At 45.7% G+C, this 16,064-nt stretch overlaps 10 non-coding genes and 4 pseudogenes across 10 annotated transcripts; all 14 read left to right on the forward strand.

Moving 5' to 3' along the window:
• Positions 1-14: 14 nt before the first annotated feature.
• On the forward strand, positions 15-207 carry LOC141150428 (U2 spliceosomal RNA). Its single transcript, XR_012246634.1, has one exon. It is a non-coding gene; the product is annotated as a U2 spliceosomal RNA (small nuclear RNA).
• Positions 208-1,322: 1,115 nt separating this feature from the next.
• On the forward strand, positions 1,323-1,513 carry LOC141149348 (U2 spliceosomal RNA). Its single transcript, XR_012245648.1, has one exon. It is a non-coding gene; the product is annotated as a U2 spliceosomal RNA (small nuclear RNA).
• Positions 1,514-2,628: 1,115 nt separating this feature from the next.
• Positions 2,629-2,720, forward strand: LOC141151168 (U2 spliceosomal RNA; annotated as a pseudogene).
• Positions 2,721-3,509: 789 nt separating this feature from the next.
• On the forward strand, positions 3,510-3,687 carry LOC141150342 (U2 spliceosomal RNA; annotated as a pseudogene).
• Positions 3,688-4,799: 1,112 nt separating this feature from the next.
• Positions 4,800-4,990, forward strand: LOC141149349 (U2 spliceosomal RNA). Its single transcript, XR_012245649.1, has one exon. It is a non-coding gene; the product is annotated as a U2 spliceosomal RNA (small nuclear RNA).
• A 1,115-nt stretch (positions 4,991-6,105) lies between these two features.
• LOC141149350 (U2 spliceosomal RNA) lies at positions 6,106-6,296 on the forward strand. The gene has a single exon (XR_012245650.1). It is a non-coding gene; the product is annotated as a U2 spliceosomal RNA (small nuclear RNA).
• Positions 6,297-7,414: 1,118 nt separating this feature from the next.
• On the forward strand, positions 7,415-7,605 carry LOC141149758 (U2 spliceosomal RNA). The gene has a single exon (XR_012246044.1). It is a non-coding gene; the product is annotated as a U2 spliceosomal RNA (small nuclear RNA).
• Positions 7,606-8,719: 1,114 nt separating this feature from the next.
• LOC141151124 (U2 spliceosomal RNA) lies at positions 8,720-8,835 on the forward strand (annotated as a pseudogene).
• Positions 8,836-9,359: 524 nt separating this feature from the next.
• On the forward strand, positions 9,360-9,545 carry LOC141150214 (U2 spliceosomal RNA). Its single transcript, XR_012246478.1, has one exon. It is a non-coding gene; the product is annotated as a U2 spliceosomal RNA (small nuclear RNA).
• A 1,115-nt stretch (positions 9,546-10,660) lies between these two features.
• Positions 10,661-10,851, forward strand: LOC141149351 (U2 spliceosomal RNA). The gene has a single exon (XR_012245651.1). It is a non-coding gene; the product is annotated as a U2 spliceosomal RNA (small nuclear RNA).
• Positions 10,852-11,966: 1,115 nt separating this feature from the next.
• On the forward strand, positions 11,967-12,157 carry LOC141149652 (U2 spliceosomal RNA). The gene has a single exon (XR_012245944.1). It is a non-coding gene; the product is annotated as a U2 spliceosomal RNA (small nuclear RNA).
• A 1,115-nt stretch (positions 12,158-13,272) lies between these two features.
• LOC141149352 (U2 spliceosomal RNA) lies at positions 13,273-13,463 on the forward strand. The gene has a single exon (XR_012245652.1). It is a non-coding gene; the product is annotated as a U2 spliceosomal RNA (small nuclear RNA).
• Positions 13,464-14,578: 1,115 nt separating this feature from the next.
• Positions 14,579-14,670, forward strand: LOC141151287 (U2 spliceosomal RNA; annotated as a pseudogene).
• Positions 14,671-15,469: 799 nt separating this feature from the next.
• Positions 15,470-15,653, forward strand: LOC141150654 (U2 spliceosomal RNA). Its single transcript, XR_012246797.1, has one exon. It is a non-coding gene; the product is annotated as a U2 spliceosomal RNA (small nuclear RNA).
• The last annotated feature ends 411 nt before the right edge of the window (positions 15,654-16,064 follow it).

Raw genomic sequence — 16,064 nt, forward strand, 5'->3', positions numbered from 1 at the left:
CACTGTCTGTTAACTTATTTTTTGTGCTAATAAAAGATATATTCAATCAAAAAATCTGTTATTATCAGTTTAATATCTGATACGTCCCCTATCTGGGGACCATATATTAAATGGATTTTTAGAACAGGGAGATGGAAAAAGAGCTTGCTCTGTCCACTCCACGCATTGACCTGGTATTGCAGTATCTCCAGGACCGGTGCACCCCTTCTTTAATGCAGTTTCTAAAATCAGAAAGAATTGAATTCAATGTTTTTTGTTCATTTTGCTTGTTTGTCGGATTTTGGGATGGACTCTTTGGCTTTGCTTTTCTTCTCCTCATTGGATTTTTCATGTTCAAAGTTGCAGAAGCCAGATTACAAGCTCATTTTGGTTCAACTTCAGCAACTGTGCATTGCATTGCCATGTAATGTGATGCAATGCTATCTTTCTAGCTCTCCCTTTTTACTTCCTTTTGGATAAACAGACATATTAGGCAAGCATTTTGGAGCTTTCACCTAAATAACTACAGGTGGTGAGATAAGCTGCACAATATAATTGACCTTTCAGTATATTGTTGCACACACACCATCTATTTAGCAAATGCCCTTGTTATCAACAGCAGCCTTTTAAACTCACCTGAGCTAACAGGTATGTGCGCTGGTTACTCTGCTGCGCTTAAAATTTCTTTTTTGGTTTGCTACAATGCCTTTTCTGAAACGTTGTCTCCTTCTGCTGGAACACTGACTTCTTTCATTTAATGCCTGCAGACTATAAAAGAGAACCCAACCCAAAAAGTTTGGTTGATTAGTCTGTGGCATTCTGTTAAACTGTTGCTTATGGCGGTCTCTGTGAGCTTCTCAGCGACATTCAGCCAGCCAGGTATCCTGCCTGCAGTAGATGGAATGTGGCAATGGAACGCTGGCTGCGCGTGTCATAATAGGCTCTGAGCCTTTATATACCTGTGCACAGCAGCAGCCACCTTCAGTCTGCTGCTGGACAGCCAGCAGCAGCAGCAGCAGGAGAGGTATGTAATCAGGAGCCCTCCTGCTAAGGGTAGACAGCTGCTCGTTCCACCCCACCCCCCGCCTTAATTGGTTCTCCTCCCTTCCAACGGTGTTGAGGCGGGTGGGAACAGCAGGGGGTGAAGGTGCTGTGTTTAAAGAGGTGGAGTTATGCAGATCTAAAACGCGTGGATTGCAGCAGCAGCAAGCCGAAAAGTGCAGGCATGTAAGGGATCTAGAGGTTGACAACATGTCTTCTTAACGGGAGTCCAGGAGCTCATCTCCACAAATGGACTTTTCAGGATCCTTGGGTGGCTCCGTAGTTTGAAACCAATTCTGGTTATCGCTTCTCGGCCTTTTGGCTAAGATCAAGTGTAGTATCTGTTCTTATCAGTTTAATATCTGATACGTCCCCTATCTGGGGACCATATATTAAATGGATTTTTAGAACAGGGAGATGGAAAAAGAGCTTGCTCTGTCCACTCCACGCATTGACCTGGTATTGCAGTATCTCCAGGACCGGTGCACCCCTTCTTTAATGCAGTTTCTAAAATCAGAAAGAATTGAATTCAATGTTTTTTGTTCATTTTGCTTGTTTGTCGGATTTTGGGATGGACTCTTTGGCTTTGCTTTTCTTCTCCTCATTGGATTTTTCATGTTCAAAGTTGCAGAAGCCAGATTACAAGCTCATTTTGGTTCAACTTCAGCAACTGTGCATTGCATTGCCATGTAATGTGATGCAATGCTATCTTTCTAGCTCTCCCTTTTTACTTCTTTTTGGATAAACAGACATATTAAGCAAGCATTTTGGAGCTTTCACCTAAATAACTACAGGTGGTGAGATAAGCTGCACAATATAATTGACCTTTCAGTATATTGTTGCACACACACCATCTATTTAGCAAATGCCCTTGTTATCAACAGCAGCCTTTTAATCTCACCTGAGCTAACAGGTATGTGCGCTGGTTACTCTGCTGCGCTTAAAATTTCTTTTTTGGTTTGCTACAATGCCTTTTCTGAAACGTTGTCTCCTTCTGCTGGAACACTGACTTCTTTCATTTAATGCCTGCAGACTATAAAAGAGAACCCAACCCAAAAAGTTTGGTTAATTAGTCTGTGGCATTCTGTTAAACTGTTGCTTATGGCGGTCTCTGTGAGCTTCTCAGCGACATTCAGCCAGCCAGGTATCCTGCCTGCAGTAGATGGAATGTGGCAATGGAACGCTGGCTGCGCGTGTCATAATAGGCTCTGAGCCTTTATATACCTGTGCACAGCAGCAGCCACCTTCAGTCTGCTGCTGGACAGCCAGCAGCAGCAGCAGCAGGAGAGGTATGTAATCAGGAGCCCTCCTGCTAAGGGTAGACAGCTGCTCGTTCCACCCCACCCCCCGCCTTAATTGGTTCTCCTCCCTTCCAACGGTGTTGAGGCGGGTGGGAACAGCAGGGGGTGAAGGTGCTGTGTTTAAAGAGGTGGAGTTATGCAGATCTAAAACGCGTGGATTGCAGCAGCAGCAAGCCGAAAAGTGCAGGCATGTAAGGGATCTAGAGGTTGACAACATGTCTTCTTAACGGGAGTCCAGGAGCTCATCTCCACAAATGGACTTTTCAGGATCCTTGGGTGGCTCCGTAGTTTGAAACCAATTCTGGTTATCGCTTCTCGGCCTTTTGGCTAAGATCAAGTGTAGTATCTTTTGAAAAGGCGGTTTAGGATGTTGGCCGCCCTAGTAGATTGATACATTATGCACACTGGGGTTTAGGCGCTTGTTAGGACGCCAGGTGGCTAATATAGTCATCTGGTGGAAAGCATGGCCCCCCAGGATCGACGCCATTGGGCCGGGGAAGATCGAAAGCCCGAAGTGTGAAGTGCCCCAGGAGTGGTGACCCTGGGGTGCCTTAACTCACTGGGATTGGGAACCCCACTTGAGTTTATGGCACATTTGCACAAGCACTTCAAATTTTCTTTCTTCGCACACACCCTTATTCCGGGCCTTCTGGCCTTAGGATGGGGAATTTTTCAATTCCCGGTCGAAGGTCCGGGCAGTATTATACTGTGAAACCTTCACTATTTATTTAATTTCTTTGTCACTGTGTGTCCACTTATTCACGTGTGTCACGTCCTACTAGGATTTTGTCGGGATGCGGTTCCCTTACGGGTTCCTCTCTTGGCAGGTCTAGGGGGGGAGTGTGTGGCCATCAGGTTCCGCTCCCCCCTGAACCCCCCTGGCTCTCCTCTTTCGGGAGGAGAGCGTTGTTGGCTCCCCTCTTCCGGGAGGGGAGCACAGTCTTTGGCTCCCAGTGCCTTGCTCGGGTGAGAACTCGGGCAGGTGCTGGGGGTAAGATTGGGTCGCCTCTGGCTTCGGCTGGAGGTGGCTTTTTGTCCCTGTTCCTCGCTGTGGCCTTTTGGCTCGGAGGGACGGGGAATGGTTTGGGGGACCCTTCTCCTTTTGGAGAGGGTTTCAAGAAGACCAGCATCCTAGTGCACTTTTTTTGTGGCACTTGTCACTTTTTTAAGCGCACTCGGGTTTTGTACACGAATTCGGGCTTTCGATAAAAAATCTGTTCTTATCAGTTTAATATCTGATACGTCCCCTATCTGGGGACCATATATTAAATGGATTTTTAGAACAGGGAGATGGAAAAAGAGCTTGCTCTGTCCACTCCACGCATTGACCTGGTATTGCAGTATCTCCAGGACCGGTGCACCCCTTCTTTAATGCAGTTTCTAAAATCAGAAAGAATTGAATTCAATGTTTTTTGTTCATTTTGCTTGTTTGTCGGATTTTGGGATGGACTCTTTGGCTTTGCTTTTCTTCTCCTCATTGGATTTTTCATGTTCAAAGTTGCAGAAGCCAGATTACAAGCTCATTTTGGTTCAACTTCAGCAACTGTGCATTGCATTGCCATGTAATGTGATGCAATGCTATCTTTCTAGCTCTCCCTTTTTACTTCCTTTTGGATAAACAGACATATTAGGCAAGCATTTTGGATCTTTCACCTAAATAACTACAGGTGGTGAGATAAGCTGCACAATATAATTGACCTTTCAGTATATTGTTGCACACACACCATCTATTTAGCAAATGCCCTTGTTATCAACAGCAGCCTTTTAAACTCACCTGAGCTAACAGGTATGTGCGCTGGTTACTCTGCTGCGCTTAAAATTTCTTTTTTGGTTTGCTACAATGCCTTTTCTGAAACGTTGTCTCCTTCTGCTGGAACACTGACTTCTTTCATTTAATGCCTGCAGACTATAAAAGAGAACCCAACCCAAAAAGTTTGGTTGATTAGTCTGTGGCATTCTGTTAAACTGTTGCTTATGGCGGTCTCTGTGAGCTTCTCAGCGACATTCAGCCAGCCAGGTATCCTGCCTGCAGTAGATGGAATGTGGCAATGGAACGCTGGCTGCGCGTGTCATAATAGGCTCTGAGCCTTTATATACCTGTGCACAGCAGCAGCCACCTTCAGTCTGCTGCTGGACAGCCAGCAGCAGCAGCAGGAGAGGTATGTAATCAGGAGCCCTCCTGCTAAGGGTAGACAGCTGCTCGTTCCACCCCACCCCCCGCCTTAATTGGTTCTCCTCCCTTCCAACGGTGTTGAGGCGGGTGGGAACAGCAGGGGGTGAAGGTGCTGTGTTTAAAGAGGTGGAGTTATGCAGATCTAAAACGCGTGGATTGCAGCAGCAGCAAGCCGAAAAGTGCAGGCATGTAAGGGATCTAGAGGTTGACAACATGTCTTCTTAACGGGAGTCCAGGAGCTCATCTCCACAAATGGACTTTTCAGGATCCTTGGGTGGCTCCGTAGTTTGAAACCAATTCTGGTTATCGCTTCTCGGCCTTTTGGCTAAGATCAAGTGTAGTATCTGTTCTTATCAGTTTAATATCTGATACGTCCCCTATCTGGGGACCATATATTAAATGGATTTTTAGAACAGGGAGATGGAAAAAGAGCTTGCTCTGTCCACTCCACGCATTGACCTGGTATTGCAGTATCTCCAGGACCGGTGCACCCCTTCTTTAATGCAGTTTCTAAAATCAGAAAGAATTGAATTCAATGTTTTTTGTTCATTTTGCTTGTTTGTCGGATTTTGGGATGGACTCTTTGGCTTTGCTTTTCTTCTCCTCATTGGATTTTTCATGTTCAAAGTTGCAGAAGCCAGATTACAAGCTCATTTTGGTTCAACTTCAGCAACTGTGCATTGCATTGCCATGTAATGTGATGCAATGCTATCTTTCTAGCTCTCCCTTTTTACTTCCTTTTGGATAAACAGACATATTAGGCAAGCATTTTGGAGCTTTCACCTAAATAACTACAGGTGGTGAGATAAGCTGCACAATATAATTGACCTTTCAGTATATTGTTGCACACACACCATCTATTTAGCAAATGCCCTTGTTATCAACAGCAGCCTTTTAAACTCACCTGAGCTAACAGGTATGTGCGCTGGTTACTCTGCTGCGCTTAAAATTTCTTTTTTGGTTTGCTACAATGCCTTTTCTGAAACGTTGTCTCCTTCTGCTGGAACACTGACTTCTTTCATTTAATGCCTGCAGACTATAAAAGAGAACCCAACCCAAAAAGTTTGGTTGATTAGTCTGTGGCATTCTGTTAAACTGTTGCTTATGGCGGTCTCTGTGAGCTCCTCAGCGACATTCAGCCAGCCAGGTATCCTGCCTGCAGTAGATGGAATGTGGCAATGGAACGCTGGCTGCACGTGTCATAATAGGCTCTGAGCCTTTATATACCTGTGCACAGCAGCAGCCACCTTCAGTCTGCTGCTGGACAGCCAGCAGCAGCAGCAGCAGGAGAGGTATGTAATCAGGAGCCCTCCTGCTAAGGGTAGACAGCTGCTCGTTCCACCCCACCCCCCGCCTTAATTGGTTCTCCTCCCTTCCAACGGTGTTGAGGCGGGTGGGAACAGCAGGGGGTGAAGGTGCTGTGTTTAAAGAGGTGGAGTTATGCAGATCTAAAACGCGTGGATTGCAGCAGCAGCAAGCCGAAAAGTGCAGGCATGTAAGGGATCTAGAGGTTGACAACATGTCTTCTTAACGGGAGTCCAGGAGCTCATCTCCACAAATGGACTTTTCAGGATCCTTGGGTGGCTCCGTAGTTTGAAACCAATTCTGGTTATCGCTTCTCGGCCTTTTGGCTAAGATCAAGTGTAGTATCTGTTCTTATCAGTTTAATATCTGATACGTCCCCTATCTGGGGACCATATATTAAATGGATTTTTAGAACAGGGAGATGGAAAAAGAGCTTGCTCTGTCCACTCCACGCATTGACCTGGTATTGCAGTATCTCCAGGACCGGTGCACCCCTTCTTTAATGCAGTTTCTAAAATCAGAAAGAATTGAATTCAATGTTTTTTGTTCATTTTGCTTGTTTGTCGGATTTTGGGATGGACTCTTTGGCTTTGCTTTTCTTCTCCTCATTGGATTTTTCATGTTCAAAGTTGCAGAAGCCAGATTACAAGCTCATTTTGGTTCAACTTCAGCAACTGTGCATTGCATTGCCATGTAATGTGATGCAATGCTATCTTTCTAGCTCTCCCTTTTTACTTCCTTTTGGATAAACAGACATATTAGGCAAGCATTTTGGAGCTTTCACCTAAATAACTACAGGTGGTGAGATAAGCTGCACAATATAATTGACCTTTCAGTATATTGTTGCACACACACCATCTATTTAGCAAATGCCCTTGTTATCAACAGCAGCCTTTTAAACTCACCTGAGCTAACAGGTATGTGCGCTGGTTACTCTGCTGCGCTTAAAATTTATTTTTTGGTTTGCTACAATGCCTTTTCTGAAACGTTGTCTCCTTCTGCTGGAACACTGACTTCTTTCATTTAATGCCTGCAGACTATAAAAGAGAACCCAACCCAAAAAGTTTGGTTGATTAGTCTGTGGCATTCTGTTAAACTGTTGCTTATGGCGGTCTCTGTGAGCTTCTCAGCGACATTCAGCCAGCCAGGTATCCTGCCTGCAGTAGATGGAATGTGGCAATGGAACGCTGGCTGCGCGTGTCATAATAGGCTCTGAGCCTTTATATACCTGTGCACAGCAGCAGCCACCTTCAGTCTGCTGCTGGACAGCCAGCAGCAGCAGCAGCAGGAGAGGTATGTAATCAGGAGCCCTCCTGCTAAGGGTAGACAGCTGCTCGTTCCACCCCACCCCCCACCTTAATTGGTTCTCCTCCCTTCCAACGGTGTTGAGGCGGGTGGGAACAGCAGGGGGTGAAGGTGCTGTGTTTAAAGAGGTGGAGTTATGCAGATCTAAAACGCGTGGATTGCAGCAGCAGCAGCAAGCCGAAAAGTGCAGGCATGTAAGGGATCTAGAGGTTGACAACATGTCTTCTTAACGGGAGTCCAGGAGCTCATCTCCACAAATGGACTTTTCAGGATCCTTGGGTGGCTCCGTAGTTTGAAACCAATTCTGGTTATCGCTTCTCGGCCTTTTGGCTAAGATCAAGTGTAGTATCTGTTCTTATCAGTTTAATATCTGATACGTCCCCTATCTGGGGACCATATATTAAATGGATTTTTAGAACAGGGAGATGGAAAAAGAGCTTGTTCTGTCCACTCCACGCATTGACCTGGTATTGCAGTATCTCCAGGACCGGTGCACCCCTTCTTTAATGCAGTTTCTAAAATCAGAAAGAATTGAATTCAATGTTTTTTGTTCATTTTGCTTGTTTGTCGGATTTTGGGATGGACTCTTTGGCTTTGCTTTTCTTCTCCTCATTGGATTTTTCATGTTCAAAGTTGCAGAAGCCAGATTACAAGCTCATTTTGGTTCAACTTCAGCAACTGTGCATTGCATTGCCATGTAATGTGATGCAATGCTATCTTTCTAGCTCTCCCTTTTTACTTCCTTTTGGATAAACAGACATATTAGGCAAGCATTTTGGAGCTTTCACCTAAATAACTACAGGTGGTGAGATAAGCTGCACAATATAATTGACCTTTCAGTATATTGTTGCACACACACCATCTATTTAGCAAATGCCCTTGTTATCAACAGCAGCCTTTTAAACTCACCTGAGCTAACAGGTATGTGCGCTGGTTACTCTGCTGCGCTTAAAATTTCTTTTTTGGTTTGCTACAATGCCTTTTCTGAAACGTTGTCTCCTTCTGCTGGAACACTGACTTCTTTCATTTAATGCCTGCAGACTATAAAAGAGAACCCAACCCAAAAAGTTTGGTTGATTAGTCTGTGGCATTCTGTTAAACTGTTGCTTATGGCGGTCTCTGTGAGCTTCTCAGCGACATTCAGCCAGCCAGGTATCCTGCCTGCAGTAGATGGAATGTGGCAATGGAACGCTGGCTGCGCGTGTCATAATAGGCTCTGAGCCTTTATATACCTGTGCACAGCAGCAGCCACCTTCAGTCTGCTGCTGGACAGCCAGCAGCAGCAGCAGCAGGAGAGGTATGTAATCAGGAGCCCTCCTGCTAAGGGTAGACAGCTGATCGTTCCACCCCACCCCCCGCCTTAATTGGTTCTCCTCCCTTCCAACGGTGTTGAGGCGGGTGGGAACAGCAGGGGGTGAAGGTGCTGTGTTTAAAGAGGTGGAGTTATGCAGATCTAAAACGCGTGGATTGCAGCAGCAGCAAGCCGAAAAGTGCAGGCATGTAAGGGATCTAGAGGTTGACAACATGTCTTCTTAACGGGAGTCCAGGAGCTCATCTCCACAAATGGACTTTTCAGGATCCTTGGGTGGCTCCTAGTTTGAAACCAATTCTGGTTATCGCTTCTCGGCCTTTTGGCTAAGATCAAGTGTAGTATCTTTTGAAAAGGCAGTTTTGTCCTTGGGCTGCCCTAGTAAATTGATGCATATTACACACTGGTTTGGTGCACTTGTTAGTACGCCAGGTGGCTCATAGAGTTATCTGATGGAAAACATGGCCCTCCAGGATCGAAGTCACTAGGCTGGGTAAGTGTGAGGGCTTTGGAGCAATGTGCCCCAGGAGTAGGCGCCCTGGTGGGAGTCCAAGCTTACTGGGACTGGGAACCCCAGAAAGACTTGGCTTCGTAGCACGCCGCACCTTTGCCAATCATACTTTCTGAGCAACCCCCCCTATTCCTGGCCTACGGGCTAGGAAGGGGAATTTTTATAAACCCGGTCGGAGGTCCGGTCAGCTTTGGGCTGAGAAACCAACACAGGCTCCAGCTCCACTAGGGTGGCAGCCTAGATGGAAGCTGGGAGCACGAAAACGGCTCTTCTCCGGCTTCGGCTAGGGAGAGCATCGGAGATCCCTGACCCTCGCTGTGGCCTTCTGGCTCGGAGGGATGGGGATGGTTTATTGGGGACCCTCTCCTCCGGGAAGGGTCCACATGAATCCTCGCCTCGTGCGCTGTTTTGGTGTGACTTCGGTCACATTTTTCAGTGCCTTGGATGCAGCTTCAATCAAAAAAAAAATCTGTTCTTATCAGTTTAATATCTGATACGTCCCCTATCTGGGGACCATATATTAAATGGATTTTTAGAACAGGGAGATGGAAAAAGAGCTTGCTCTGTCCACTCCACGCATTGACCTGGTATTGCAGTATCTCCAGGACTGGTGCACCCCTTCTTTAATGCAGTTTCTAAAATCAGAAAGAATTGAATTCAATGTTTTTTGTTCATTTTGCTTGTTTGTCGGATTTTGGGATGGACTCTTTGGCTTTGCTTTTCTTCTCCTCATTGGATTTTTCATGTTCAAAGTTGCAGAAGCCAGATTACAAGCTCATTTTGGTTCAACTTCAGCAACTGTGCATTGCATTGCCATGTAATGTGATGCAATGCTATCTTTCTAGCTCTCCCTTTTTACTTCCTTTTGGATAAACAGACATATTAGGCAAGCATTTTGGAGCTTTCACCTAAATAACTACAGGTGGTGAGATAAGCTGCACAATATAATTGACCTTTCAGTATATTGTTGCACACACACCATCTATTTAGCAAATGCCCTTGTTATCAACAGCAGCCTTTTAAACTCACCTGAGCTAACAGGTATGTGCGCTGGTTACTCTGCTGCGCTTAAAATTTCTTTTTTGGTTTGCTACAATGCCTTTTCTGAAACGTTGTCTCCTTCTGCTGGAACACTGACTTCTTTCATTTAATGCCTGCAGACTATAAAAGAGAACCCAACCCAAAAAGTTTGGTTGATTAGTCTGTGGCATTCTGTTAAACTGTTGCTTATGGAGGTCTCTGTGAGCTTCTCAGCGACATTCAGCCAGCCAGGTATCCTGCCTGCAGTAGATGGAATGTGGCAATGGAACGCTGGCTGCGCGTGTCATAATAGGCTCTGAGCCTTTATATACCTGTGCACAGCAGCAGCCACCTTCAGTCTGCTGCTGGACAGCCAGCAGCAGCAGCAGCAGGAGAGGTATGTAATCAGGAGCCCTCCTGCTAAGGGTAGACAGCTGCTCGTTCCACCCCACCCCCCGCCTTAATTGGTTCTCCTCCCTTCCAACGGTGTTGAGGCGGGTGGGAACAGCAGGGGGTGAAGGTGCTGTGTTTAAAGAGGTGGAGTTATGCAGATCTAAAACGCGTGGATTGCAGCAGCAGCAAGCCGAAAAGTGCAGGCATGTAAGGGATCTAGAGGTTGACAACATGTCTTCTTAACGGGAGTCCAGGAGCTCATCTCCACAAATGGACTTTTCAGGATCCTTGGGTGGCTCCGTAGTTTGAAACCAATTCTGGTTATCGCTTCTCGGCCTTTTGGCTAAGATCAAGTGTAGTATCTGTTCTTATCAGTTTAATATCTGATACGTCCCCTATCTGGGGACCATATATTAAATGGATTTTTAGAACAGGGAGATGGAAAAAGAGCTTGCTCTGTCCACTCCACGCATTGACCTGGTATTGCAGTATCTCCAGGACCGGTGCACCCCTTCTTTAATGCAGTTTCTAAAATCAGAAAGAATTGAATTCAATGTTTTTTGTTCATTTTGCTTGTTTGTCGGATTTTGGGATGGACTCTTTGGCTTTGCTTTTCTTCTTCTCATTGGATTTTTCATGTTCAAAGTTGCAGAAGCCAGATTACAAGCTCATTTTGGTTCAACTTCAGCAACTGTGCATTGCATTGCCATGTAATGTGATGCAATGCTATCTTTCTAGCTCTCCCTTTTTACTTCCTTTTGGATAAACAGACATATTAGGCAAGCATTTTGGAGCTTTCACCTAAATAACTACAGGTGGTGAGATAAGCTGCACAATATAATTGACCTTTCAGTATATTGTTGCACACACACCATCTATTTAGCAAATGCCCTTGTTATCAACAGCAGCCTTTTAAACTCACCTGAGCTAACAGGTATGTGCGCTGGTTACTCTGCTGCGCTTAAAATTTCTTTTTTGGTTTGCTACAATGCCTTTTCTGAAACGTTGTCTCCTTCTGCTGGAACACTGACTTCTTTCATTTAATGCCTGCAGACTATAAAAGAGAACCCAACCCAAAAAGTTTGGTTGATTAGTCTGTGGCATTCTGTTAAACTGTTGCTTATGGCGGTCTCTGTGAGCTTCTCAGCGACATTCAGCCAGCCAGGTATCCTGCCTGCAGTAGATGGAATGTGGCAATGGAACGCTGGCTGCGCGTGTCATAATAGGCTCTGAGCCTTTATATACCTGTGCACAGCAACAGCCACCTTCAGTCTGCTGCTGGACAGCCAGCAGCAGCAGCAGCAGGAGAGGTATGTAATCAGGAGCCCTCCTGCTAAGGGTAGACAGCTGCTCGTTCCACCCCACCCCCCGCCTTAATTGGTTCTCCTCCCTTCCAACGGTGTTGAGGCGGGTGGGAACAGCAGGGGGTGAAGGTGCTGTGTTTAAAGAGGTGGAGTTATGCAGATCTAAAACGCGTGGATTGCAGCAGCAGCAAGCAGAAAAGTGCAGGCATGTAAGGGATCTAGAGGTTGACAACATGTCTTCTTAACGGGAGTCCAGGAGCTCATCTCCACAAATGGACTTTTCAGGATCCTTGGGTGGCTCCGTAGTTTGAAACCAATTCTGGTTATCGCTTCTCGGCCTTTTGGCTAAGATCAAGTGTAGTATCTGTTCTTATCAGTTTAATATCTGATACGTCCCCTATCTGGGGACCATATATTAAATGGATTTTTAGAACAGGGAGATGGAAAAAGAGCTTGCTCTGTCCACTCCACGCATTGACCTGGTATTGCAGTATCTTCAGGACCGGTGCACCCCTTCTTTAATGCAGTTTCTAAAATCAGAAAGAATTGAATTCAATGTTTTTTGTTCATTTTGCTTGTTTGTCGGATTTTGGGATGGACTCTTTGGCTTTGCTTTTCTTCTCCTCATTGGATTTTTCATGTTCAAAGTTGCAGAAGCCAGATTACAAGCTCATTTTGGTTCAACTTCAGCAACTGTGCATTGCATTGCCATGTAATGTGATGCAATGCTATCTTTCTAGCTCTCCCTTTTTACTTCCTTTTGGATAAACAGACATATTAGGCAAGCATTTTGGAGCTTTCACCTAAATAACTACAGGTGGTGAGATAAGCTGCACAATATAATTGACCTTTCAGTATATTGTTGCACACACACCATCTATTTAGCAAATGCCCTTGTTATCAACAGCAGCCTTTTAAACTCACCTGAGCTAACAGGTATGTGCGCTGGTTACTCTGCTGCGCTTAAAATTTCTTTTTTGGTTTGCTACAATGCCTTTTCTGAAACGTTGTCTCCTTCTGCTGGAACACTGACTTCTTTCATTTAATGCCTGCAGACTATAAAAGAGAACCCAACCCAAAAAGTTTGGTTGATTAGTCTGTGGCATTCTGTTAAACTGTTGCTTATGGCGGTCTCTGTGAGCTTCTCAGCGACATTCAGCCAGCCAGGTATCCTGCCTGCAGTAGATGGAATGTGGCAATGGAACGCTGGCTGCGCGTGTCATAATAGGCTCTGAGCCTTTATATACCTGTGCACAGCAGCAGCCACCTTCAGTCTGCTGCTGGACAGCCAGCAGCAGCAGCAGCAGGAGAGGTATGTAATCAGGAGCCCTCCTGCTAAGGGTAGACAGCTGCTCGTTCCACCCCACCCCCCGCCTTAATTGGTTCTCCTCCCTTCCAACAGTGTTGAGGCGGGTGGGAACAGCAGGGGGTGAAGGTGCTGTGTTTAAAGAGGTGGAGTTATGCAGATCTAAAACGCGTGGATTGCAGCAGCAGCAAGCCGAAAAGTGCAGGCATGTAAGGGATCTAGAGGTTGACAACATGTCTTCTTAACGGGAGTCCAGGAGCTCATCTCCACAAATGGACTTTTCAGGATCCTTGGGTGGCTCCGTAGTTTGAAACCAATTCTGGTTATCGCTTCTCGGCCTTTTGGCTAAGATCAAGTGTAGTATCTGTTCTTATCAGTTTAATATCTGATACGTCCCCTATCTGGGGACCATATATTAAATGGATTTTTAGAACAGGGAGATGGAAAAAGAGCTTGCTCTGTCCACTCCACGCATTGACCTGGTATTGCAGTATCTCCAGGACCGGTGCACCCCTTCTTTAATGCAGTTTCTAAAATCAGAAAGAATTGAATTCAATGTTTTTTGTTCATTTTGCTTGTTTGTCGGATTTTGGGATGGACTCTTTGGCTTTGCTTTTCTTCTCCTCATTGGATTTTTCATGTTCAAAGTTGCAGAAGCCAGATTACAAGCTCATTTTGGTTCAACTTCAGCAACTGTGCATTGCATTGCCATGTAATGTGATGCAATGCTATCTTTCTAGCTCTCCCTTTTTACTTCCTTTTGGATAAACAGACATATTAGGCAAGCATTTTGGAGCTTTCACCTAAATAACTACAGGTGGTGAGATAAGCTGCACAATATAATTGACCTTTCAGTATATTGTTGCACACACACCATCTATTTAGCAAATGCCCTTGTTATCAACAGCAGCCTTTTAAACTGACCTGAGCTAACAGGTATGTGCGCTGGTTACTCTGCTGCGCTTAAAATTTCTTTTTTGGTTTGCTACAATGCCTTTTCTGAAACGTTGTCTCCTTCTGCTGGAACACTGACTTCTTTCATTTAATGCCTGCAGACTATAAAAGAGAACCCAACCCAAAAAGTTTGGTTGATTAGTCTGTGGCATTCTGTTAAACTGATGCTTATGGCGGTCTCTGTGAGCTTCTCAGCGACATTCAGCCAGCCAGGTATCCTGCCTGCAGTAGATGGAATGTGGCAATGGAACGCTTGCTGCGCGTGTCATAATAGGCTCTGAGCCTCTATATACCTGTGCACAGCAGCAGCCACCTTCAGTCTGCTGCTGGACAGCCAGCAGCAGCAGCAGCAGGAGAGGTATGTAATCAGGAGCCCTCCTGCTAAGGGTAGACAGCTGCTCGTTCCACCCCACCCCCCGCCTTAATTGGTTCTCCTCCCTTCCAACGGTGTTGAGGCGGGTGGGAACAGCAGGGGGTGAAGGTGCTGTGTTTAAAGAGGTGGAGTTATGCAGATCTAAAACGCGTGGATTGCAGCAGCAGCAAGCCGAAAAGTGCAGGCATGTAAGGGATCTAGAGGTTGACAACATGTCTTCTTAACGGGAGTCCAGGAGCTCATCTCCACAAATGGACTTTTCAGGATCCTTGGGTGGCTCCGTAGTTTGAAACCAATTCTGGTTATCGCTTCTCGGCCTTTTGGCTAAGATCAAGTGTAGTATCTTTCGAAAAGGCGGTTTTGGATGTTGGCCGCCCTAGTAGATTGATACATTATGCACACTGGGGTTTAGGCGCTTGTTAGTACGCCAGGTGGCTAATATAGTCATCTGGTGGAAAGCATGGCCCCCCAGGATCGACGCCATTGGGCCGGGGAAGATCGAAAGCCCGAAGTGTGAAGTGCCCCAGGAGTGGTGACCCTGGGGTGCCTTAACTCACTGGGATTGGGAACCCCACTTGAGTTTATGGCACATTTGCACTAGCACTTCAATATTTCTTTCTTCACACACACCCTTATTCCGGGCCTTCTGGCCTTAGGATGGGGAATTTTTCAATTCCCGGTCGAAGGTCCGGGCAGTATTATACTGTGAAACCTTCACTATTTATTTAATTTTTTTTTGTCACTGTGTGTCCACTTTTTCACGTGTGTCCACGTCCTTACTAGGATTTTGTCGGGATGCGGTTCCCTTATGGGTTTCTCTCTTGGCAGGTCTAGGGGGGGAGTGTGTGGCCATCAGGTTCCGCTCCCCCCTGAACCCCACTGGCTCTCCTCTTTCGGGAGGAGAGCGTTGTTGGCTCCCCTCTTCCGGGAGGGGAGCACAGTCTTTGGCTCCCAGTGCCTTGCTCGGGTGAGAACTCGGGCAGGTATTGGGGGTAAGATTGGGTCACCTCTGGCTCCGGCTGGAGGTGGCTATTTGTTCCTGTTCCTCGCTGTGGCCTTCTGGCTCGGAGGGACGGGGAATGGTTTGGGGGACCCTTCTCCTTTTGGAGAGGGTTTCAAGAAGACCAGCATCCTAGTGCACTTTTTTTTGTGGCACTTGTCACTTTTTTAAGCGCACTCGGGTTTTGTACACGAATTCGGGCTTTCGATAAAAAAAAAAAAAAAAATCTGTTCTTATCAGTTTAATATCTGATACGTCCCCTATCTGGGGACCATATATTAAATGGATTTTTAGAACAGGGAGATGGAAAAAGAGCTTGCTCTGTCCACTCCACGCATTGACCTGGTATTGCAGTATCTCCAGGACCGGTGCACCCCTTCTTTAATGCAGTTTCTAAAATCAGAAAGAATTGAATTCAATGTTTTTTGTTCATTTTGCTTGTTTGTCGGATTTTGGGATGGACTCTTTGGCTTTGCTTTTCTTCTCCTCATTGGATTTTTCATGTTCAAAGTTGCAGAAGCCAGATTACAAGCTCATTTTGGTTCAACTTCAGCAACTGTGCATTGCATTGCCATGTAATGTGATGCAATGCTATCTTTCTAGCTCTCCCTTTTTACTTCCTTTTGGATAAACAGACATATTAGGCAAGCATTTTGGAGCTTTCACCTAAATAACTACAGGTGGTGAGATAAGCTGCACAATATAATTGACCTTTCAGTATATTGTTGCACACACACCATCTATTTAGCAAATGCCCTTGTTATCAACAGCAGCCTTTTAAACTCACCTG

Source organism: Phyllobates terribilis, unplaced genomic scaffold (genome assembly GCF_046119375.1).
Source record: "Phyllobates terribilis strain yellow unplaced genomic scaffold, ASM4611937v1 Scaffold_5__5_contigs__length_657084704, whole genome shotgun sequence".
In the NCBI taxonomy this organism is placed as follows: Eukaryota; Metazoa; Chordata; class Amphibia; order Anura; family Dendrobatidae; genus Phyllobates; species Phyllobates terribilis.